This window comes from Sturnus vulgaris, chromosome 4, assembly GCF_052056855.1.
Source record: "Sturnus vulgaris isolate bStuVul1 chromosome 4, bStuVul1.hap1, whole genome shotgun sequence".
Taxonomy (NCBI): domain Eukaryota; kingdom Metazoa; phylum Chordata; class Aves; order Passeriformes; family Sturnidae; genus Sturnus; species Sturnus vulgaris.
The window spans coordinates 14,444,019-14,468,653 of record NC_142246.1 but is presented as its reverse complement, the minus strand read 5'-3'; the positions used below and the strand labels follow the sequence as shown (position 1 = coordinate 14,468,653).

The window sequence follows — 24,635 nt, the reverse complement described above, 5'->3', positions numbered from 1 at the left end:
TAATATTTAAATTTCTTTTTAGTTGCAAGTTTCCAGTCCTGAACTGTTCTCTCCAGAGCAGGCAGTGTGCTAGTCATAGTAAAGCCTTAGCTAGACTATCTGAGGAACTTCTTTGGTGTTCTGAAAATAGTGGGATCAATTTTATTGTGGTTGTGTGGATTTGTGCAAGGGGCAGAGCACTGCAGATGTGCTTAGAAAAGGGAGAAAGGAAGCCAGTCAGCCTGAGTTCTGCTTGCAATGTGACCCTGAGAAAGGTGATTGAAACTGTGAGTAAGGAAACTGTTTCCAGCAGTTTGCTTCTTACTGTGTTCAATGAAACAGCATATAATATATTGTACATAAATAGAACTGCATTGAATAAATGCCTATCAACAGTTCAAGGTGCAACATACAAGATATCAAAAATCAGCAAATTGTTTGTGTATTTACTGACAAAGTCTATAGCGTATCTTAGAAAGCCCTCAGTGAAGGTGAATGGGGACAGAAGACACTGGTGAAATTTAACTAAAACTACACAGCAAGTCTGTTTTTCTGTCTGGAGTTCTAACTGAAAATTATGTTTCTAGCAGCACTGAGTATTTTTGTTTGCTTCGTGTTTTCTAGTCAGAAAAAAACCTTGATATGGAATCATATAGAAAAACCTGGGGTGGAAGGGATCTCTGGAGATAATCTTGCCCCAGGCTCTTGTTAAAAGCAGGACCCTAGATGAAATCATCAGGGGCCTGTCAAGGCTGATGAGTTCCCGACTTGTCTGGGTAACCTGCTCAAAGTTCAGTTGCTCTCAAGGTGAAGAATTTCTTCTTGAACAGAAATGGGTTTCCTCTGAATTAGTCTATTGCCTTGTGGCAATGGGCATCTTGCTGAAAAGAATCTCTGTCATCTTGGTAACAACAATTTAAGTGTTAGAAATGGTGTTCAACCCTCAATTGTATCTTCTTCATGCTGAACCAACCCAATTACTTCAAGCTTTCTTCATTTGTCAAGTTCTCCAGTCCTCTGATCAGCTTGATGGCCCTCTGCTAGACTATATCCAATTTTTTAGTATGTCTTTTTAGCTAAGACGACCAAGATGGGACACAATATTCCAAGTGTGGCCTAGTAAGTGCTGAGGAGAATGGAATTGCTGTGCCTTTTTTGTTTGCTGGCTGCAGACATACTGAGGAAGCCCACAACACTGTCTGCTTACATTCCTGCAAGGGCACTAGTCTGGCTTGTGATCCCTTTACCCTCAATAATACTATTTACTTTTTGACTACATATAATGAGAACAAGGAATAGAAGTTCACAAAGCTTCTGGAAGAGAAGGGTTTTACCCTAAAGCCCAATGACTTCAGCCTTCACCCTCATTATGGGAGATTTGGTTTTAGTTCTTTCCTTCTTTTAGAGAGCTGGACTTGTGTTGCTCCCAACCCTGAGCTGTGCCCTCAGGAGGAGGCTGTAACAAGCCACAGCGTATTCTGGAGTTCCTTCAAACTCACATCTTGCCATAATGATATTTTTGTTTAATATACTTCTGATGTTTCTTAGACTAGGGACTACAGGTGTGATACCTCCTTGGGGCTCTCCTCTCCTCTCCTCTCCTCTCCTCTCCTCTCCTCTCCTCTCCTCTCCTCTCCTCTCCTCTCCTCTCCTCTCCTCTCCTCTCCTCTCCTCTCCTCTCCTCTCCTCTCCTCTCCTCTCCTCTCCTCTCCTCTCCTCTCCTCTCCTCTCCTCTCCTCTCCTCTCCTCTCCTCTCCTCTCCTCTCCTCTCCTCTCCTCTCCTCTCCTCTCCTCTCCTCTCCTCTCCTCTCCTCTCCTCTCCTCTCCTCTCCTCTCCTCTCCTCTCCTCTCCTCTCCTCTCCTCTCCTCTCCTCTCCTCTCCTCTCCTCTCATTGGTTCACAAATGCAAAAGTAAAGAGAAATTCCCCAAAATTTGAAAAGAAAATGTGCTTGCCCAGCTCCAGTGTGATCCTTATGACATACAAGGTCTTTATGCTTGGTTTCTTTCCTTTGATGTGAATGAACTTGCCTGGAGTGAAGGGATTAGTCATGACTTGAATGGCTCCATTTGGTGGTGTTGGTGAGTAAGTGTAGCTATGCAAATTTAATTTTTTTCTAAAAAAGGTACTTACCTTAATGCTTTTAGCATTAAAATGGAACTTGGGCCTTTTTATTCTTTTTTTTTTGTACCTCATATAAATTCATCTATGCAATGTAGTAACTTGTGATGGGACAAGGAATCTATTTGTTTTGTTTTAGAGGAGCCAGGAAATATCTAAAAATATTTTCAAGTACCACAGTGTTTTTAACAAAAGCAGCTTGGGTATAATGTTTGATGTACTGGGTAATAAAACCTGGATCAATATTCATTGCTACTCTTATTTGATTTTGCAGTCCAAGTACCAGAATAAAAAATAATAATAAAAGCAAACAAACAAACAAAACCAACAACAAAAAAAAACCCTCCCCCCCAAAAAAACTTGAAAAAACCACCAACCATCGAACAAAACCACTGACATTTTACTTGCACAATACAAGTTGTGCAGTTGAGTTCTCCACAATATATTTTACTTGCAGATTTCACAGGATGAAAAACAATGATAACTTTAATTAATGTATTAAATGGGAGTAAAATTTCCATATTACCTTTTAAAGATATTTTCAACCCCCCAGAAATTTTAAATGAGGGTAATTAATTTGGAATTTTAGTGTACCATGAATATGGCACACATTTTGTGTCCATTACACAAACAGCAAAGCAGACTGTAGACTGGTGGGCATTTAGTACAAGTACATGGACAAATTCTGATGCAATGGAGAGCACCTCTTTCTAGGATTTGTTCACAATGTCTGAGGAAAAAATGTATTGCCATCAATAAATGAGAATAAAAGAATGAGAACTACTTCTAAACAACACTAGAAATAATCTCATCTCAGGAAGTTCTCAAGGATATTGTAATATGGAAATGCCTGGATCAAGCATGAGATAAATCTGTGTTGGACTTTGTGATGCACCAAGCAGTGTTGGCTGTTGGTCGCCAAAACCTCTCAGATACTGCAGTATCTCTGCTTTGTGGAAACAAAGATTTGGCACCAGGCAGAATTATGTGAAACATAAAATCGACCAGTTCATCAGAGCAATTTGTTTCCCTAACCGAATGCTAAAAGGGGAAGCTTTAATAGAAAGTGGAACTTCTCAAGGAAATCCTGCTGGGTATTCTAAAGGCTATGCTTTAATGAGCAGACGAGTAAGTTACCTTGGAGAGGAAAGCTGGCCTAGTAAAGAAAGCACAAAGGTGATAATTAAACAAGAAATCAATGTTAAGTATGGAAAAGAGGGGCATAACTGAGAATGAAAATTGAATCTACACGATGTAAATGACTTCTTGGAGAAGATAAAGGTAATAAGGAATTATTACTGGCCGGTAGAGCTTAAGACAATAAGAAGACATTACCAATGTATTAGGAACAAAAGAACAACTAAATCAAGTACGGATTTCAGTCTTGCAGAAACAAACAAGAAAAGAACCAATGGCTGGAAATCAAAGCTTGAAAAATTCAATCACTATAAAGATACAGTGAGGCTGATTACATGTAGAAATAATTTCCCAGTGTAGGTAGGTGGTAAGCTTGCCATTGCTAGGAATTTAATCCAATTGGATACACTTTGATCTGAGGCTTGGCGCCATCTCTGTGGATGGCAGTGGAGGTCATTTGTTCTGTGCAATCTTTACATCTGTGAGTTTATATTTGTGTTTTGTCACTCCCTTTTTTATAAACTGTTGAAGAGAACAGAGAGCTCTCATTGACCACAACATGTTCACACACCCAGCTCTGCTCTAAGATAATGACTAAAAAACTCAAGCTTATGCTTCAGGGCTACAGCTGGCTGCCTGCAGAAGGCGAGAGGCTGATTCTCTCAGTTAATTCTGGATTTTTTAAATTTCATTTTTCTCTGAAGCCTCAGGGGCAGACAAAGCTCAGAGACCTTGGAGAGACTGGGCTCCTTCTCTGAGGGAAGTCCTCTCTTTCATATAGCTGTTATCTTCTGTCTGGCTGAGGCATCAGACAGTTTCAGGGTAGCAAGGACTTTGAGCTCTTTTTTCTTTCCTGTTCATTACGACGTCTAGGCATATCTGAGATCATAATTATGATCATTTGGGGATATCTGATATAAACAACTCAATATCTTTACTGGGGCTTGGGGGAGAGGCAGCAGAGTCTCTTTTTTGGCATTCTTAGTAGCTTAATTTCTTCAAGATAGATTTTTGTTTGTTTTTTTTTTTTTTTTTTTTTTGGTAGGTTTTTTTGTTTGTTTTTTGGTTGGTTGGTTGGTTGGTTGGTTTTTCTGATGGTTTTGTTTTGTTTTTTTTTTTTGCATAACCCAGCTCACTGTGGTAAGCAATGGTAAACAGGTCAACCATTATGCCACACACAAAACAGCAGGTTGTCTGTTCTGGTTTAAATCCTGAATTACAGCTTATTCTTGCTGCAGTAAGAGTTATAGGATACATATACTGTTTCTTTTTTCAAAAAGGACTGCTGCCAGTCAGGATGCTTGATGGAGTTGCAGCGCTGCCACACAGGCTTCCCGAGTGCTGCCTTTGCTGTGTGCAGCAGCTAACAAAGGGTGTGTTGTGCTTGCAGCAGCGTTGCTACCGAGTCTGGCTTTCCTTCTGCACAACTGCTTTTGTTAAAAAAAACCTGCTCCTCCAAAGCAAAAGTAAGAAACTTTACTAACATTGCTCTATGAGTGAGGGAGGATGCAACAGATTTACTTATTGTTTTGGTTGTGTTGAATTGCAAAGGGCAGTGGGTGGAAAGGGGATTTCAGGAGATTCTGGAAGCCAAGCTATATATCATCATCTCATAAGAGAGAAACAGGTCTGCCAGGGTTCTGCCTGGTGGCTGTGCTGGCAGGTGTCTCTGCTTTTAAAGTGCTCTGTTACCTGCATGTGAAAGTACTCATGTGCTTCAAAAAGATCCTCCTTTCCATTCAGCAAGCTGTCAACAGGCACCTATTATCATCCTGCAAAGCTGTGAAAAGAGACCTGCTGTTTCATCAACATCAGCATGTTTTCTTCTTAAGCATGTGAAGAAAAGGCAGCCTCTCTCTAATATGAGCCCTTATGTATTCTTTGTGTGTCCAGTTGAGAGACACCTTTTCAGGTGCTGCTTGTTGTGTACAAGTGGAACTGGCACTTGCTTAGGTAAATAAACATATTGGCTTATTGCATGTCACCTTACCTGTGATAAACCATCTATTCTATGATTTATCATATGTCATTTTTGCATCACATATAGTATTAGCTTATGATATGTATATGTTTAATTGGGGGCTTATCCTGTACCTGTTGTCTTCCAGGTGGCTGAGTACCTATCTATAGCTCTTTGCACCTCAGTAGGGGTTTGTACATACAAGCTGCAAGCAAAGGTAAGTCCAGCTGGAAAACTGGAGATAGATGGATTGAGAGAGGTGAAGGGAAAACCCAACAGATGCAGACCATTCCCTGGAATGGCAGAATGAAAGAGAACTGGTTTGCTCTGGCTTTGTCTCTTTAGGGCACAAGACATTTGTGTTTATCCCACTGAAGTACCCTCTTCCCTGGTAGTTAGCAGTCTCTATGTCCTAATAGATGTCTTACTTAAGTCCAGCTCCCCTTCATTCCATGGCTTTTATCTGCTGTTGCTAGGCCTAACAACTGGGAATGACCCAGCAGATACTGTTCTGGAGCTGCAGTCATGCAAGGTGGCCAACCTGGACATGTCCAGCATGGTCAGCAGCTGCTACCACATGAACTTAATCGACTGCTACTCATCTTTGCTGGCAGCAAAATTAATGACTTTGGGAGCTGACTTCCATGATATTCTGGATTTTGCATAGGTCTGTTGTAAGATTTTCCTACTTAAAAAATGACTACACTGCTCATTTCACTTGAAGCTGAATAAACATGACAGAGGGACGGTGTGATGCACGCAAGCTTCATTTTCTCACGAAGCCAAGCTAAAAAAAAAACCAAATATGCCTAGGAAAATTTTCAGCCAACATTTGAGAAGCTTGCCATTAATTATCAAAATGAAGAAGCAGAGTGTGCTAACACAGCATTGATTCAAACCATCAGAATCAATTCCTCAAAAAATAGATGTGCTGAAAATAATACATAAAACAGATTAGACTTGTACACTGCCTGGGATCCCTATTTAGTTTCTGCATCTGGCCTTGTTATAACAGCCTCCAACCCTAAAAATCACCTTGCTTCCCCCAAACTCTAGAGGATTAACAGAATTTAGAAGAACCATTTTCTTATGTATGTGTCAGAGAACCTTTGTCTTTTAAGGTTGTTTATTCAAAGTGAGTAAATTGAACTAGGTCAGCCTGAATTATGGTGATGTTCTTCAGAGAACATCTTGCCTGTGTTCCTGGAGCATCTCTGGAGGGCTGCTACTCTGCAAGGTGTCTGCCACCAACCCGTCCTCTTGGCCATTGCTGCTCACAGACTTTCTGCGCTGTGACAAAATATCTATGCAGGCTTTGCAGAGCAGATTTGGATTCATTGGTGCAAAAAGATGTAAACACTAAATATGCATTTATTGTATCACTGTTTCTACTGCTGTAAAATCAGTATTTTAAAGGCTTTAAAGTTTCTGGAAATGGATTTTTGATTTATTCTGATAACAGCCTTCTGGTGCTTATTCACGTGCTGTCTGTGTTCTGAAGGCCAGTTGGGAACTACGGCTCTTACAAATCATCCTGTGTATTTTGCATTAATCCAGGCTTTCCTGCACTTCACTTAGTTGTTGTAAACGCAGTTTATAATTAATACAGAATATGATTCTTCTGCCTTGTGACTTGGAAACGTTAAAAACCAGCATTCAGTCATAGTTTATGCATCTGGTGATGCAGACTGAGTTTTTAAAAGAACCCAGAAGAATTAGGCATTCAAATTTCATTAAAATGTTGTGGAAGTGAAGCATATAAGCTCTATTAAAAAGCTCAGCCATTATCTATAGCTCTTGTTTTTGTTTTTTCCCTCCAATTTAATTTGTGCATAAGCCTGCTTTGGGGAGAGAAGTGGACAGGACTGATTTTGTTCACCTTTCCTTCTCCTTGGTGCTGAGGAACAGCCCTGCCTTAGGGGCTGTTAGAGCTTGAGCATGCTGCAGCTCACTGAGCTCTTCCATTTTGAACTGTGGATTCATGTACCCACACAGGTACTGATTTTATAATTAAAACCTCATTTTCCTAGCCATAAAAATGCATGTAAGTATTTGATCAATAAAACTGTTGATATAAATAGTTAGGTGAATATGATATTGAAAATTATTTACCCATATATATGTGTCTGTATATCTATCTATGAATGACATCCTGGAAACTATTTGTACTTTTTCACACTGAAATTTTCAGTGAGACAATGCTGAATTAAAACCAGCGCAGAAAATAAAATTGTATCACAGAATGTAAAATAATTGGATATGTTGCTTTTAAATACAATGCTATGTTGCTTTTAAATACAATGCAATATGACTGTTACATGTAATATTCTGTCGCGTGTCTAAGAGAACACAGAAGTTTCCTTTATAGCAGGAATCAGGGAAGTAGAAAATTATAAATACAATAACGAGAAAGATGAGAGATCAATAGGATACACAGTCAGGTGAAGAAGAGTAAGTAGGGAGCGAAGTTCGATCTGCAGTCAGAAGAGATTGCTGCAGCAGTACAGAATATGCAGAATTGCTGCAGGAAGGAGTTAATCATTGTGCCAGCAATGCTCAGCCCCTATTTATTGCAAAAGAGAATTAATGGTTTTCCTGCCTGGTGCCGAAAATAGAAGTCAAATTTAAGTTGTTTCTTGAAGGCAGATATAATTAGATTGTGAAACTTGTGGCTTTTGGGTCTCAATAATAGGACAAGAATGACCACCCTAAATCAGAATAGAGTGCAGTCTCTTAACAGTTTCTTAGGAGTGAGAGTATGACAAGCACAGAGTGATGCTTTTCCCATTTTCCAGTTGTGCACAATGTACACTCAAACTGTAAATAACGTGCATCATATATTTATTATTCCTTGCTGAACCCTTTCTCTATGGATTGTTCCACTTACTGATTAAACCCATTTATATTTTTGTTAGCCACAACCTTCTTGTAACAATAGACTATACTGTGTGGCTGTGAATTGTGTGGAAAAATATTTCTGTTTAATTAAAATTATGATACTTGGTGCTTGTTAAGTTTTATGGTAGAATGAATAGTGAGCAAATGTTTCTTACTTACTAGCTATGTTAGATTCACTTTTATATACAATTATTTCTTTTTTTAATCTCCTTTTCAAGTAGAAAAGTACTTTCATCCACCCTCATGCAGTTAAAACAGTATACTGCTGTTCATCTATGTTGTCTAGCATACATCATTCCTACTTCTAATAGACCTTTGGATATGGATCATTCAGACTTAGATGAAGTGTTTGGGATGTGAATGCAGTCTGGGTTTATGCAATGGTGTAATATTTTGTCTTTTCATTCTTACATTATGGTTTTTAATTCAGTTTACATTTTCTGTCTGCCAGTGAGCACTGGACAGATGTTTTCAGAGAGTTCTCAACAAAGAGTCTAAGATTCTTGCTGAAGTGATACTAAATTATTTATTTGTTTGTTATATGTCTCTGTGTATTTACAGTTAGGCTTCCCCCAAGTGTATTACTTTGTATGTATTGATATTAAATAATGTCTGCATTTTTTGTTGCTGAATCACTCAGTGTTCAGTATAATGACACCTTTTGAGGTATTGACTGTTTTGAGTAATTTGTATCATCAGCAAACTTTACCATCTCATTATTAATTCCCTTTTCCAGATCATTTATGAACATATTGAAGAGAGCAAGTTCTAGTGCAGATATCTGATCACTTCCCTCCCGTGGTAAAAACAATTTATTACTATGCTCCAACACATCATTTGTCTACTAAAGAATTTTCATCCTTCTGATAATATAGTTTCTTTAAGTGCATTTAGAGAGAGGTCTTGTCAAACTTTTGGCTTCTGGAAATTCAAGAACACTACAGCAACTGGCATTCCGAAGCTGGCTGACATCTTTGAAGAACTATTAATATCATCATTTTAATCGACTAACAGTGAATTGAAACCCCCAAATTTGGCAAGGTTTCTTTATTTGCAAATATTACATTATTTGTATACTAAGAATATATCAAGTATTTTTACTATTCCTACTAAGGTTTCTAGCAGTTAGTGACAATTTCTGCAGAAAAGTTATTTACTGTGCTGCCAGAAACTCCAGAGGAAGGTGCAGCTTTTCACTGACCCCAAGTGGAGCATGGTTTCTTTGCGATAGAAGTCTTCTATTTATTTTCTGTAAATGACACATCCCTGAAGCAAAAGGGGGGAATGAAAGTTACATTTTATCACAGTAGCATTTGCAGAAAGGTGGACTGTGAGAGTCCCTATTTATAATGAAGCTTGGGCCAACCACGACTTCCTAAAAACCTTACCTGCAGGTGCTTAATTTTTTTTTATTAAAAAATTGATATCTGAGCTTTATGAACTTATGATTAAACTTTTAAAATAAATTAAAGGTGAGAGGATTAGATGTGGAGTTGGAAATGAACTGTGGTATCTTTTGCCTCTAGCTCAGCATTTTGAAGGCAATCCAAATGAGATGTGACAAAGTGCAGCACACTCTTTCTTTTCTGCTGACCTATGTGAAAGTGGAGTTTGGTCTCTGCCAAGTTCTTTGTGTGTGAATAGCCACATCACTATCCCTGCTACTGTAATTGGCACTATTAGCCCTTTATTGGAATTTAAAATAAATAGGCCATGATTTAGATATCACAGAGCCTAAATGATCCCCTTTGATGATCCACCCAGACTAGAAGAGCAGCCAGCTGCCCCCAGCTCTCCCTTTTTGCCACTGTTTGATAGAAGTTACATAGGTGAGTTTTAAGTGGCTGATAGGTCCAGCTCCCATGTTGCATCTGATTTGAAACTTTGAGTATAAAATCCTGTTGAAGGACAGTTCTGAGTGTGAGTTGAGTGAAACCGTGTTTTAGTCTGTTATGGATCTTGGCTGCTCTTGGGCAATTCCTTCCTGACGGGAAGAACTTTGGCAGAATTCCTCATGATGTCCAAAGAGGTGCTCCTACATCTTCAACCTCCAATCTAAACTTCATACACCACCTCAAGAGAATAAAGTTAATCTACATTGGCCTTTGCTTATCATGACCCTGATGCTGTTCCTGCTACCTGTTCACTGTTAGGCTGCCAGAAAATCATCAGACCTGTAGGTACAAACAAGTTATCTCTCCTAGTCTTCCCACACTTATATAAGACATCATGCAGTAGAGTAGATGACCTGGAAGGGAAATGTTTTTTAAGGGTAATATTGCATGCAGCTTAATGTTGACATAAATGCAGTCTACAGCTGATGGTGACCATCCTAGCCCTTTATATTTGCTTGACTGAAACCCCAGCTGCTTCTTCTCTTTTCCCCAAAGCACCTGGTGGATTTTCTGTTGTTCTGAAAAGGCCCAGTCCTTCAACCACACTGCTTGCCAGTGGTTGCTAGGTGAGCAGAGGGCTGGTAATCTTTATCCTGCTGCCATTCAGAGCCCCAGATGATGTACAGTGCACGCAATGCTTCTGGACAAAGCGTGATGGCACAGAAATCTGTCATTGCTCTTCAGGGGCAGTGATCATTATCCAAATGGTCTCTACATTGTGGCAATGGGAAAAATATTGATGGCCTCAATGCCTATTGCATTGAATTATTTCAAAAGCGATTAGCAGTGGCACTAGAGACAATGACAAGTGATACACTACTGCCCTGCTTTAAAGGTCCTACATGTTATGCCAGCAATGTGCCAGTATTCAGCCTTCAAACAGATGCATGTCTTCATACAACACAAACAACTAGCTGTTGTTCTAGAAGATAAGAGCAGTAGTGCATTTCCCCATACTTTCAGGAAATTGAACTATTTTAAGTTTTTATTCAAAATAAATATTTGGACTTAGTTTTAGAGCAACAAAAACATGCTGGCTCTTTCAATGCAGACAAAAACTTAAGCTGTCAATATGCAATTCTTGAAACAACAAGAATTTCAGCAATCAAGTCTGAGGCAATTCTTGTTTCCCACACTAGGTCAGCACTTTCTTGTAGAGTTAGTTCATGTCGTCATAGTGTGCTCCATGGAGGTGACTCATTTGTGTATTTTGGAATTCAGACAAAGCCTATTAGTTGACTTTTCTCTGTTACCTTCCACATGTTTTTCCTGCATTTGTAACAGTACAGTCTGCCTGCTATCTGCAAATGAAACAGCTTCTCTTCTACACTTTCCTTACACACAAAGAGAATTCTAAGTGTGTCAGGCTGTGGCTGAGAAAGCTAGATTACATGCTACCTGAAAATTATCACAGAAGGATCTAAAAATTATCTTACTTAATTAACAGGTAAGGGTGTTTTTCTATGCTATTCCAGCTATTTGACAACTGCTACAGTTTGTAAAGTTGGATATAATTACACAGGGCTGAAGATCCCTAATAGTGAGGTAGTTTTTCATCTGTATAGAAGTAACTATGCCAGAATAGCTACGTTCATATCAGCATTGCTGCAATACATGATACCAGATGTACCATTTTAACTGTCTTGGTATTGTTAAAATGGGCAGTTTCACATTTATGTGTGTATAAAGCCTTTAAGCAGAGAAATGCTCAATCTGTTCTCCATTTTGGAAAAGTATCTATTACCTTAGGAAAATCGTAGTCACCTTGACAACATGAAGCTTTGCTCAAACTCTATCAGTTCAATTCTCTCTATGTAGTCAGACATGAAATTGAGTTACAGTGGCTTAATGGGTTACCACATGTCAGTGGAGACAAATTTGTGTGCAGTCTAGTAGCCCATTGCCAACACAAGGCAGAAATCATTAGATCAAACAACTCCATTTCACAGAGGTTTTAAAGATTTTTTTTTCGCATGTATGCTTGTAGTCTAAGAATGAACACACAATCTGTTACTATGCTCAGCTGAAGACTAAGGCATTTATTAAGCAGTAATAACTTGATCTTGTAACTGAACTACAAATTCGAATTTTGAAATAATTTAATTAGATCCATTTAAAATTAGTGAATGAAAACTGAAAACTTGTATATAAGAAATGAATCTGTCTAGTATGCTGATAAAATAAGACCTGTAGTGACTGCATTTGGTTCGTTTATGGTATACCGATGACTGGATATTTTCAGAGGTAGCTTAGAATCCATGATTTCCATTTGAAATATTTCCGGGTATGTTTAGGCAGCTTTCTCCCATTTATCGCTAGAATTTCATGTTTATGCTTGTTTCAAGAAAATTACATGATCTTTTGGACTTCAGAAAAATTTACCTTCATAATGAATCTTCTCTTTTATTTTTCAACCTGTCACAGATTTGCTGACATGCAAAGAAACACTTTTGGAGAGCCAAACCACAACAGTATGGAACAAACAGCTATGTTTGGCTTTGATTCTTAACAAAACCATGCTCTTTGTTTTGTAAGTTTTACTAAAAAAGATAAAAGAATTACTATACTTAAATTAATGGCTCAATGGATATCTCATCTCTTGATTACAATTATGCTTATGGCAAGAACATTACCATCAATTGTAATGCCTGAAAATGTTGTGGGAACTTCACTAAACCAAGATCTGACTACACATTGTCAGGTAATGCCTCTAGGGTAATATGTGGAAGAAAAAGAGGGTTCTGCTCTTTCAGAATTAAAAAAAATTGTGGTCATATTAAAGTTTATGTTGGTTTCGTCTTAGCTAAGGACCATAATTATTTGCAAGAGAAATTTGAATGTAAATATTGTCAGCATTTTTTTACACTTTTTCGTTGTGAAACAGAAACCATTGAATGTAATGAGAAGGAAGTTAAGAAACTCCCTCTCAGGATACCGTGAGTTTCTTACATATTGCCACACCCTGTCAGTAAAAAACAGATCTCTTAATTGCAGCTGATCTGGTTTGCTTGAAATACTGTACTGCAAGCACCCGGCCAAATTCTGTTTAGCAGCAATGCTTACAGTTGCTCCTTGTGTCAAAAACTCCCGAGGTCAGAATTTTATCACCACTTCTTTAGCTTACTAACAGATTCTCCCTGTTGAGGGCTGTTGGGTTTTTTTGTTTGGTTGGGTTCTTTTGTTGCTGTATGAAAAAGAGAGATGAGAGAAAGATAAATAACAACTCTAAACACTGAGCTATTATCTATAAAATTGATTTTTGATGGCTTATGAAATTTATCTGTACTTCAGTCCTTAAGGAGAACAGCACTTAGGGAGTAAGAATACTTCCATAATTATGCTCATCAGTTTCTTTTTTGGTATCTTTTTTGAACCATGAGTAAAAGCACAAATGTTCTTTTCAAGTAAGGTGGACTCTGAGACTGATTTCTCATCAACCTCTAAATAACCTAGTAGTAGTAACTTACTTCTGGTTTACCTGGATTGGATTAGGTTTGGCAAGGTGGAGATAGGCCACTTTCCTGGAAATCTGGCTCCCAGAAAGTCACTTGTCCAGTAAAAAGTTTTATCAATTTTTTTTCTAAATCTTAATCTTTGTGCAGCATTAATTTGCATACTTCATTCCTTACTGTAAATTTTATTCCATGGCAATTGCATTGTTTTTTGTAACTGTGCTGTGAATGAAGCAAGCCTTAGAACTATTCTTTTCTATCGTGATTTTTTTGTGTATGTTTCTATTTATAGATAAGGATGGGCCCATCTGCCCACCTTTGATATGTAAAGAATAAAACAGTTAATTCTACGGTGAGATCTGTCAGAGTCAGTTGAAGGGAACGTGTTATTTTTAGTCCTACTTACTTTTTGGATAAAAGCTTGAAGGAAAGAAGATCAACATATACCTGAAATTAAGCCCTTGACAATGCCTATTCTGCTATGTAATTCAAAAATTAATGGATCATGAAAAGACCTTTAAAGAATGTTGCCCATCAGAAATACTACCTTTGTATGTGCAGTGCCTGTGTCCCAGAAACCCATGTGTTGAATTTGCCTTACTAGGAGCCTGCAAACCTTTTGAGAAAGGATGAAAGAACCATAAAATAAGTTTATGTTGTTCAGTCACCAAATGTTATAAATGACTAACACAATATAAGCAAACCAGTAAATCTAATCTTTTGCAACATGTATATTTAACAGTCATAAAATCTACTTTTGAGGATGTTGATATTAGAGTTTTGTTTTAGATGCTGCTTGCCATATATTCAAATTACTTAGACCTCTGCATAAGGCTTATTTTTCTATCTAGAAACAAACATAATTTCCAAGGTGACAAGAAATCTCCCACAGAAATTGTAAAATAATAAGATCTAGTAAATGCTTGCTATTCAAAATAAGTTTACCACCACAGCATCTGAAAACCTTATCATGAAGGTGATAAACAAAGCATGACTTCCCATCTGTCTTTTGGTTTTTTTTAAATTATCCACTCCACAGAGAAAGAAATGTGCATATTAGAATAATGTAGGATTGTTTTGCTGATTTGTTTCCTGCAATGACATATAGTGTGATATGCAAATATGTATGTGAATGAAGAAATATGCTTTGCATTGGAGATAAAAAGGGGTTAAGCACTTTTGTAGTTTTTATTAGATCTTCAGGAATGGCTCTCAGGAAAGCCCTAAAACTATTCACGCCAAAGTCAGTTTTAATTTTACTCTGTAGGCTTCACTGTGTGACTCTTGACCATGGTGGTATCAGTCTTGATCCTCAGCCATGAAACTCCTTACAGAGCAAGACTTGAAGCATTCCTCATTGTGTAGGGACCCAGACTAGCAATGCAGAAAGCAAAGGGCTTACTTGTGATGGCTGCTCATGCAGAGGAGGTGAGCAGGAGTGCCCCGGCGTGCTGGGCTTGCTGAAGGGATGCAAGGTCTCTTACCCAGGGTATACCCAGTAGCTGGCTCAAGGAGAGCTGACAGAAATAACCACAGGCAGTTTATTGGCTGGCAGGGTGCCTTGGGTACTACCAGAGTCAGGAGACAGCCTTGTCCATAGATGTTGCTGTGCAAGAGCTTCTTAGCTCTGAGGAATACAGGAATGCTCCTGGAGCACGGACTGAGCTGGCCAATCACTCCACCGTAGACTTTTTGTTTGCTTGTGCTTCATCTCATCTAGAAATTGCATTGTCTGGAAAAAAGTAAGAGAGTGTTTTGTTTTAATGAGACCAAACTTGTAAACTCAAAACAAAGGCTTTAAAAATACACACTTGTGACATTAGCTTGCTTCTATGTGGCCTTTATTTTCTTGATAAATTATTTTCAAAATTCATTTTTAGAGGTTTTTTTCCTTTTGATTGGTACATATAGAATGCTATGAGATTGCAGCATGGCAGTTTTCTTATCAAACTGTAAATGGGATCAAAATCAGGGAAGGAAACAGGTGCTGCAGTGATTTCCTTCTACAGATGCAGTCCTTCTTCCCTCCCCACCCCAATTACAGCTGGTGTGTTTGAACAATGACAGCAAGCTTGGGGCACCATGGTGCTTGTGGCAGGATTGCTTCTGGCCTCACTGCTTCTCAAGATGCTGTCTCCTACCTAGCTGCTGTTCAGTAGAAAATGGCTCTGTGTTTTGGCACTGACTGGTTTGATCTCTATTGCCCTGGCTTTCCAGCAGTTGTCTATAGAAACTGCTTTTTCCTCTCTATATAAAGTATGTTCAACTACAGGTCTTTTAATTTGATATGTAGAAGTGCCACAATTTTGAAGCTTTCTTCACCAAGCCCAAAATAATTTGAGTTACTTAATTGCCAGGACAAATTTGTCTGTTACAGTGCATCCTAGGAGATGAGCCATGATATGCGTACTCCATTTGAAAATTGGGTAAGTTTGTTTTATTATTTTAAACTTTTCCACATAATATGGAAACGATGAATTGTGGGCATCTTGTTCCAAGAACTGTGTTTTTATGGAACAGGTGCAGAGAGCACCGGAATGTTGTGTTTGGGTTGTGCATAAATCCAAATAGATAAAACCCAAGTGCTCCATTTATTATGTGTAGATTTAGAGATATTATATCTTTGTATTATTTAGATGTATCTTGCACCAAGGTAAATTTTAAGATAGAAAATCATGTGTGCATGCATATGCTTCAACATGATTTTTAGCTTGCAGTTATTGCCTAACACATTTAATATTTCTGTGCCCTTCAGCTCTGTAACACTGTCTCATGGTAAGTAAAAGATTAATTCTCTTTCTTCATCCCAAAAGGCAAAAACAGTTTTTGTCATTCCTTAGTTATACACTTGCATATATAATAGAAAAAAGTAATTTACTTTTCTGCCTATTCTAGCTAATGTCACATAGACCTTAAGATGCACTCACAAATCTGGAATCTCTGTCAAAATACTTTACAAGTAATTTCCTATGTTGTGTAAAACCTTCCCACAGCCACGCAAGGAATTTGCTCATGAAATCCCCAACAGCCATATGGTAGGTCATTTCAAGCTGTAAAATAATGCAGTAAACTTTCACTTCACAGAAATACAGGTTTACTTCCACAAGTAAGGTCAGGATCTTCTGGAAAAAGGAAAGAGTGTCCTCACTTGGTTTTAGAGAGCACGGTGTTGGTACCACTTAGAGCTGTGCGACTGTGAAGTCCCTCTCTAAAATCTGAAGATGAACATATTTTTACTATGTAGAAACTGACTATTCACTTTCAACTGAGCCTTGTCTTTCTGCCACTTGGAATATACCATTATGCAAATCCTTAGGATTCTTGAAATGGGAGGAATAGGCAATAGTACTGACCCTTCCCACCAGTCCCAACAGCTAGCAGTGCTGTTCATATTTACTATCACATATAGATGTTATAGCAGAATCATTTTCATATCTCCAGGGTGCTGTATCTCTATCAGGCATTATATCCCAGCTTTCTTGCTAACAATGCTTTTGCACCTTCAGTACAAAGCTGGGACTTGAATATAAAGTTAGAGGTTTATTTTACCTGTTGACTATCTCTACTGTATAGACACTGAAGCAATTCAGGCAAAATATAAAATTACTAAAGCTTCTGTCAAAATCCAAAGGGGAAAAGAATATTTGAGGTTTTGCACATCCAAGCTTCTCCCACTTCCCAGTTTTTGGTGTTTAGTTTACTTGGAAGGGTCAGAAAATTCAAAACCTAAAATCCATGGGGCTATTGCATCGGCCCAACACTGGAAATTTCAAAACAACATCAACTGATCTCAAAACAACCTCCCATCCTGAGGGAAAATAGCTGAGAACATTTTATGAGTTTAAATGTACCCTTGCATTGTAATTTGGAGGATAGCTGAAGTGACACAAGAGAACAGGAGGTACATACTAATCAGAGAAGAGCTCTACAGATTATGCATATGTGCCTGAGTGTTTGATGGGGATTTATGAGCCCACCACAGAGGCAGTGGTCAGCTGGGTGGACCAGGAGCCATCTAAGATAATAAGATACCTGGGGCAAATGAAAGTCAAGAAGTTTCTCACATTTACCCACTTAACCAACCTAAGTATCTAGCAACAAAGCAGTTGATGAAAATATTACAACAGCAAGTTTCAGGTTGACTTGCTAAAGACATCTCTTGCAAACAAGGTAGTTGCAGAAGTCATTTAATGTATCTCTACCCTTTGGTGTTCAAACAGAAGCGTACAAGACTCTTGGGGTGGGGCAGTTATGAGGGATTGTTGCCCTGCAAAGAGTCTCACCAAAACAACATTTTATCCTGATAATATGGACAGGAGTCCATATTCCTTACCCCATACAGCAAGCCATGTGTCTCCTTTTTCAGGTGACTGACAGGTGTCCAGAAGGAAGATCTTACTGCGTGAAAAAGATGGGAGGTGTTTGCCTTCACTAATTTGTCTGGCTATCAAGCTCAGTTTTTACCAACCACTGGGTCCCAAAGCAGGGAGTGAATGCATGCTTTGCCATGGTTTAATGGTCTTCATGCCAAACTTTCTCCAGTGATACACTATTAAAAGTGCAAATCACGAAGCAATCAGAGCAGGGACCACAACATGTACTAGAACTGTGACAGTTCACACTTCATAATTAAACTGACAGCAAGATTAAATAAGGGCTTCTTTTATAAAATGAAAATGAAGAGTACAGGATGGTAAGAGGTAATCTGCCTTTTACTAGAAATAAGATCTGAAACATGAATTCTTGTGTTTGTACTGAATAAGATCCTATTCAATGCTGATGATATAATATATGAATGTTGGATGGAAATAAGATGATTTACATTATATGCCATGCCATATAATTATTATCTAAAATGTCTTTTCTTTGTCATGATGTAAAAACAGATCTTACCATGTCGGGGAAAATATGGAAAAAAAAGGTTTTGTGAACACTGGGTATGTGCCTATATATTATCTTACAATGCTTACCACTTAGGAGGATATAGAAAACAAACAGTTTATTCTCCAGATAAGTTTAAAGTATTAATTATTTTGAATTTTCTTCAGTAAAATTGGTACGTCCAAAGAACTTGACTTAGAACATGAGGAGTTTCTAAAACAACCAACAATCCTTTTTGGGCTTCATTTTAGAAAGTTGTGCATACTTTAATGAGACTAAGATTTGCCCTAAAATTCTTAAAATTATGTATGTTTTGAATTATATCTAATTTCTAATAGCACCTATAAATCATAGTATTTACATTCCTGGTCCAAAAGAAAATGAAGGAGTCACAGAGACAAAATATTGTCCATATCTGTAGATGCATGCCATAATATAGAAACATAGAAAATGTTTTTTTCCTCTAATTCTTGTAGTTTCCATGCTTTGTTTTTCTAACTCAGAGTGCTTCAGATCAGGATCTCAGTCTCTGATTGTGGAACAGCTCCTTGAGAGATTGTGAGCAATGCTTCCTAGACTAGCTGAGAGCCCATGGGGCAGAACACTCATTTGGATAATGAGATAATATCACCATCAGGTCTTAAATAGGAATCTCCAAATTTGAATCTTCACCACTACATTCCTTGCTACTAAATTTTTGTGGTCTTTTCAGTGTTTTCCTTAATGTACTAAATCTTTTAATCCTCAAGAACTAGTGTAATGTTGATGGTATGATTAATTTGATAGTATTTCCAGATTTCTTTAAAAAAACTTCCAAACCAACTAGATTACCTCTAGACTAGTTCAGAAATATATAATACATTGTCATTATAAATAAATTTGGTTGACAGTACCTATACGTGTCCTTTGTTCACCCTCATAATTCTGTTATCTAGTAAAAAACTATGCTTCTCAAAGCATGAAATAGGTTTTAATAGGATATTAAAATGAAAAAATACTTAAGTTCTTTTAGTCTGTTTACTGTTGTTCTTGACCATGCAACTGTATCACATTTGTAACTTTTATACACATGATAGCTTGAAATTTACTTGATTTTTGTTCATGAAAGGTAGGATTTTCTTCTATTCCTTTATCTCAGGGAATTGTGGCTCTAAGATAGCATGATGACACATTAGAATATTGAGACAGTGATACTGCTCAAACAGAGTGGTATAAAATGATGCATAGAGGTCTCTTTATATTACATTGTCATGATGTCATTATTGGAAAATTCTTCAGTGACATAAAATCAAATGAGTATTTCTTAATAAGAGCCAGTTTTTATATTTTTGACAATATTTATTTTATTGCAGAAATTGAAGTTTTGACTGTGTTGCAAATTTTGGTTTCACCACTTCAATGTAGATTAATGTAAGTGATACACATGAAAAAAGCAATCTTAACTGTAGAGTGATGGGCTCTGAATTGAACGTTACCACTTAGGAATGAGATCTCAGCATTTTAATGAATAGTTCTTATGAAACCACCAATTTAATGCTCAGCAGCAATAAAAATGTAAATTGAATGTTAGGAATTATTAGAAAAGAAATAGAGAACAAAAGAAACTGTACAAATCCCTATAGAGTTCGTATCCCCTCTTCTTAAAAAAATGTAGTAGAGAACTGGAAAAAGTTCAGAGAAAGGAAACAAGAAAAATATGGAAATGCCTTCACATGAAGAGTCACTTATAAGTCTTCTAAGTTTTGAAGAAAATAATATGGAGACTACTGATTCCTTACTTCTTTCCATCTAGATCTAGGTGCCTATGAGCCCAGCATGTAAGCAGTTCAAAGCTGCCTTCTATTTTTCCTTACATGGGGCGTACTTAGGTGTGCAATATGTTGATGTGTGTTCAGTGTGAGCTAGCAGAGGTGGAAAAACTACACCCAAAAAATCCATGGAGGAAGATCCCATTGTGAAAAACTAAACACAAAGACATTAGTTCTGGCACAGGAGATCCCAAACGCATCTTCTGGGAAAGCCATCACTGTGTGTTTTCATGCCCTTCCCTAGGCATCTGCTGTTGATTATTGTTGGAGACCTTTGGTCTGAGTAGGACCATTCCTATGATGTGTAGCAGCATCAGAAGAATTTATCAGTGGAGGATCTAGGCTGATTAGGTAGTTTTACTGAGAGCAGATAGTACTTCTTGAATCTGAAGAGTTTGTGGATGTAGGATAAGCTTATGTGTTCAGATGTTGATGCTTGATATGAACTAAATCTAAAGAACTCAGGATGAACACAAGGTGAAAGGAAGAATCTGCGCTTCTCAGGACTATTGCTGCAGGCTGGATGAACAGAAAACAGTCTGGGGACATAGGCAAAAAAATTACATTTATAAACCTCTCTGAAGTAGATAACTGCTGGCTTCAAACTCTCTTGTAGCCTGTGGTGAGTGGACGTGGTTTTAACTCTCTGCTCCTAACTTCATAATAATGGGCTTTTAAAGAGTGCATGAAGAGTAATGTCTACACCACGGTGACTTGCCATCGAATGTAAACAAATGCTACTTTTTGTTTGCCATCTCATAAGGCTGATGCAGATTGATGCTTCTCACACCATCCTCTTTAGGTGGGTGAGAAAGGCCAAGAGCATGGAACACAGCCTACAGCAGAGCCTCGGGGCCAGTTAATGTGCCTGAGCATGCTATTTATCAGAGTAGGTATAACCAGAGTGCCTTTGTAGTGTCTTTTTAGCCCCTTTTACCCAACCGACAAGAGTGGGGAAAAGTATAAGTATAGACTCTCTTATTTTGCAGAAAGCAATAACTGTGATTCTGGTTTATATTAGAGCAGCTTGAAAAACTGCCCTGCCCTGGCAGCCTTTATGTCCAAACTTAGATCAGATGTGTTCAGGCTTATATCACATATAACTACACAAACACTTGCTCTCTTGAATAAACCTCTGGGCTTCTGGGCACAATTATATCAGCATTTGCCTAAGTTTGACATTTAGGTTCTTTAAGAAAGACTATCACTTAATTTTTGCTTTTTCTCAAATTTGAACAAAACCTTGAAATTTCAAAATTTACTGAGAAATGACATTTGAGAATTGCTTTACTTGAAGTCATCAAAAGAACTCTTTATCAAAGACTTCAATGAAATCAAATCAGTTTGTTTTGCCTTTATTATTTCGACTTTCAAGTGATAACATATTTGAAACATAGCATATAGTGATTGAAGTGATGAGGTCCAACTGAAATTATGTAACCTTTTAGAAGTAAAACCAAATAATTTTAATTTTTTTTATTAACTCAATACATTTCTACAGATCATTGAGTCAGCACTTGCTAATGAAAAGCAGTTCTTCTGGAACTGCTTCAAACAGTCCTTGCAGCATATAAGACTTTTAAAATTCCAGACTGTAGATAAAAGCCCGTCTCCTCCTCCTCCACCAAAAAAAAGAAAAAAAGTGCCTTTTACTCTAAAAAGCAAAATTACTCAAACTAAACAAATGTTTATGTTTTGTGCCTGCATGTCACACATGAGTGCCTGTGAATATAGTCTAACACATTTGACAGTTCTGCTGGTCTGATTTAGTACTTAATTCTGCTTTTTTTTATCCTCCAAATTTTTGCACAATATCTGCTTTCATCCTTACTTATTAATACTGGCTAGAGTCTGTGTTATATTCCATCCCATACAGCAATGCTCATAGGAGCATTTTGAAGTTAAAATAATAATACAGCATCAATTTTATACTCTGCTGTATTATAATAACTCTTTCATCTTTGTTTTTAAATGCTATTTTGAAAACCACAGATACTTAGGCTTCATACCTTCCTCACCAAAGGAACAAAGACTGAACACTGCTTGGCTCCAAGTGTCAATCAGGACATAACAAGTTAAACAGCAGTCAACACATTGGCAGATGAGTAGCACCGAGTGGTTACTAAGCAGTGCCGAATGCTGTTTGTCCTAGTCTACCTCAGCAGCTTAATGTGTTTACTTATTCATCTGCATCTGCTAGGGTGTAGCCAATGTCAGTAATGGGTAATTTTCCCAATAGAGGCAAGGTTTTGGAGCTCGTCTTACAAAACCATCCAGACCTGGAGGATATTAAACTGTGATTAAACTAATTGATTTCAATAGGTGCTAATCATGCAGGCTCTGGCAATGCACAGTGATGAAAAATTTTAGTGTGCCCTCTCCCTTGGGCAACAAATGTGTATCACACTTCACCCAAATTCTCCTATCAAGATGAGATTTTTTTCCATCAGAGTTTGGAAATGTGTTTGGTTTTCCTATAGCTGTAGCCCATGCTGAGTGGATTCACTTTTGCAGTCTCAATTTCCTACTTGGGAACAGCCTGTGGATAAGTCAGGTTCACATCGGTGTAAGGAGATGTTACAATTCAACGCCTATTACAGGATCTGATTAAGCAAATGGAAATGATCTAACAAGTTGTCCCACATGTCTGCTTAAATACTTACTCCAGTGGTAATATTTACTGTGCCCTGACTGGTAGATCTGGCTGTGGAGGTGGCAGTTTGCTGTTTCATGCTTGTCTTTCATTGAGGTGGGTCTGAACGTACAGAGACTCCACTACTCCCATCTTCATGCCACCAGCAAGGAGTGGGAGAGCAAATAATGTGCAAAGCAGCACCATGGAGGGACTGGTAAGGAGTCAGGAATCCCAGCAGGATTCCTGTAAAGGAAGGGACTTAGGGAGTGGGACAGGACAGAAACCTAGCCCACTTTCTCTGTGCTCCATGTTCTCACCCTGGGGGTTTTTTTACTTCTAAAAGATTGTGAGCATCCCCAGGACCATTTTATATGCCTTCTTCTCTTCCCATCTTCTGTGGAAACAAATCACTGGCAGCTTGTCAGCCTGGGTCCTGTGTCTTATATGTAGACTGTAACTTTTATTTAAATGACTTAGCATGAGTTTGGGCTTGCACCTGTGTGTGGGGGAAGAGGGTCCCCAGAGACACCCTGTCTTGGGAAAATTATCAAGAGCATAATGTAGCATTCCCTCTCATTTAGAATAGCCTTTATTTCACCACAGCTTTCATTTCAGTCTGTGCTGCCAGAGGAAGGATGCAATAAGCCTGATTAAATTTCCATGATTTATATATCTGCAGCACATTGAGTCCATAATTAAGACAATGGGGGACAGAGGCCCCAGCTGTGATGTGCAAACAGAGACCTTCACATGTCAGACAAGAGAGGGATGTGTGAGAGAATACAAGTTAAGACTGATACAGTATCGATCAGTGTACTGGGTGTCAGCCTGTGTATGTCAGTATCTTACATCTTTTGGAGCCGCATCAGAAGAGGATTAAGGTGGGTTCTGCAGTAACTTAAATTTGATTAATTTACTGAATTGGAGATATATGTTAAACAAGAGTCAGTTGGGAGAAAGCTAATTGAAATATGGGTGCCTGTGATGGAAGGGTGTTGCAAATCTGGAAAAACAGAGTGGGGCCATGGTGAAGACCTGCAGAAACCTCCATGGAAAACTGGAGGAGGAATCAGGAAGATCCTCTCACTGACCCACTTAGGGAAGAGGAAAGAGGAAATGACCAAGCCACGTACATGAGGGCAGGATTGCCTGATGAACAAGAAAGCTAATTGTGTTGAATGCAGCTGATGGATCACAGAGGATGGGGAAATAGCAATGCTCAGTTTTGGCTGAACACAGTTCTGGGGAGAACAATTTGAAAGGGATGAGAGGAGGAAGCTCATCTACATATGACAGATGTGTACTAGATTGCAAGTAAAATACATTAATATCAGCAAGGTGAATTTGTATACAATGCACTATAACTTCAGGATAAGCAAAAGAAAGAGTGTAGGAATATACAAGTTAATGTGTGGCTACTTTGTAAAGTTGTTTTCAGATTGTGTTGATGTAGGTACCCCTCTGACAGCAACTGAGGTATCAAAGCAGTATCAAGTGACTCTGTCCCAGTCCTACAGTAAAAGGCATCTTAGTTTCTACCCCTGCTTGTCATGGGTGGCCATGGTTTTCATGTTAGAAATCCCTTACTCCTGGTCTCTGTTAGAAGTTTTAACAGTGAGACAGACATGTGATCCAATTCCTGACAGATAGCGAGACCCACAGTAATTGGAAATAAATGGAAAAACCAGACAGGGATATAAAAATTAAGTAGGTTTAAGATGAATACTTCTTTTCAGCAGTTGAGGAGGAGCTCAGAGTGACCAGATAGCATCTGCTGAGAAATAGGAGGATTTTCTCTGGATTTCAGGAAGGAGAAAACCCACAAGGCAATGGTGAGCTGTTGTGCACCCCAGTTCACAAGCGAGGAGAA

At 38.2% G+C, this 24,635-nt stretch overlaps 1 long non-coding RNA gene across 1 annotated transcript; it reads left to right on the top strand.

Moving 5' to 3' along the window:
* The first annotated feature begins 1,848 nt into the window (after positions 1-1,848).
* Positions 1,849-19,214, top strand: LOC148223890 (uncharacterized). Its single transcript, XR_015803031.1, has 4 exons — positions 1,849-4,702; positions 5,345-5,413; positions 15,819-15,867; positions 17,808-19,214. It is a non-coding gene; the product is annotated as an uncharacterized LOC148223890 (long non-coding RNA).
* The last annotated feature ends 5,421 nt before the right edge of the window (positions 19,215-24,635 follow it).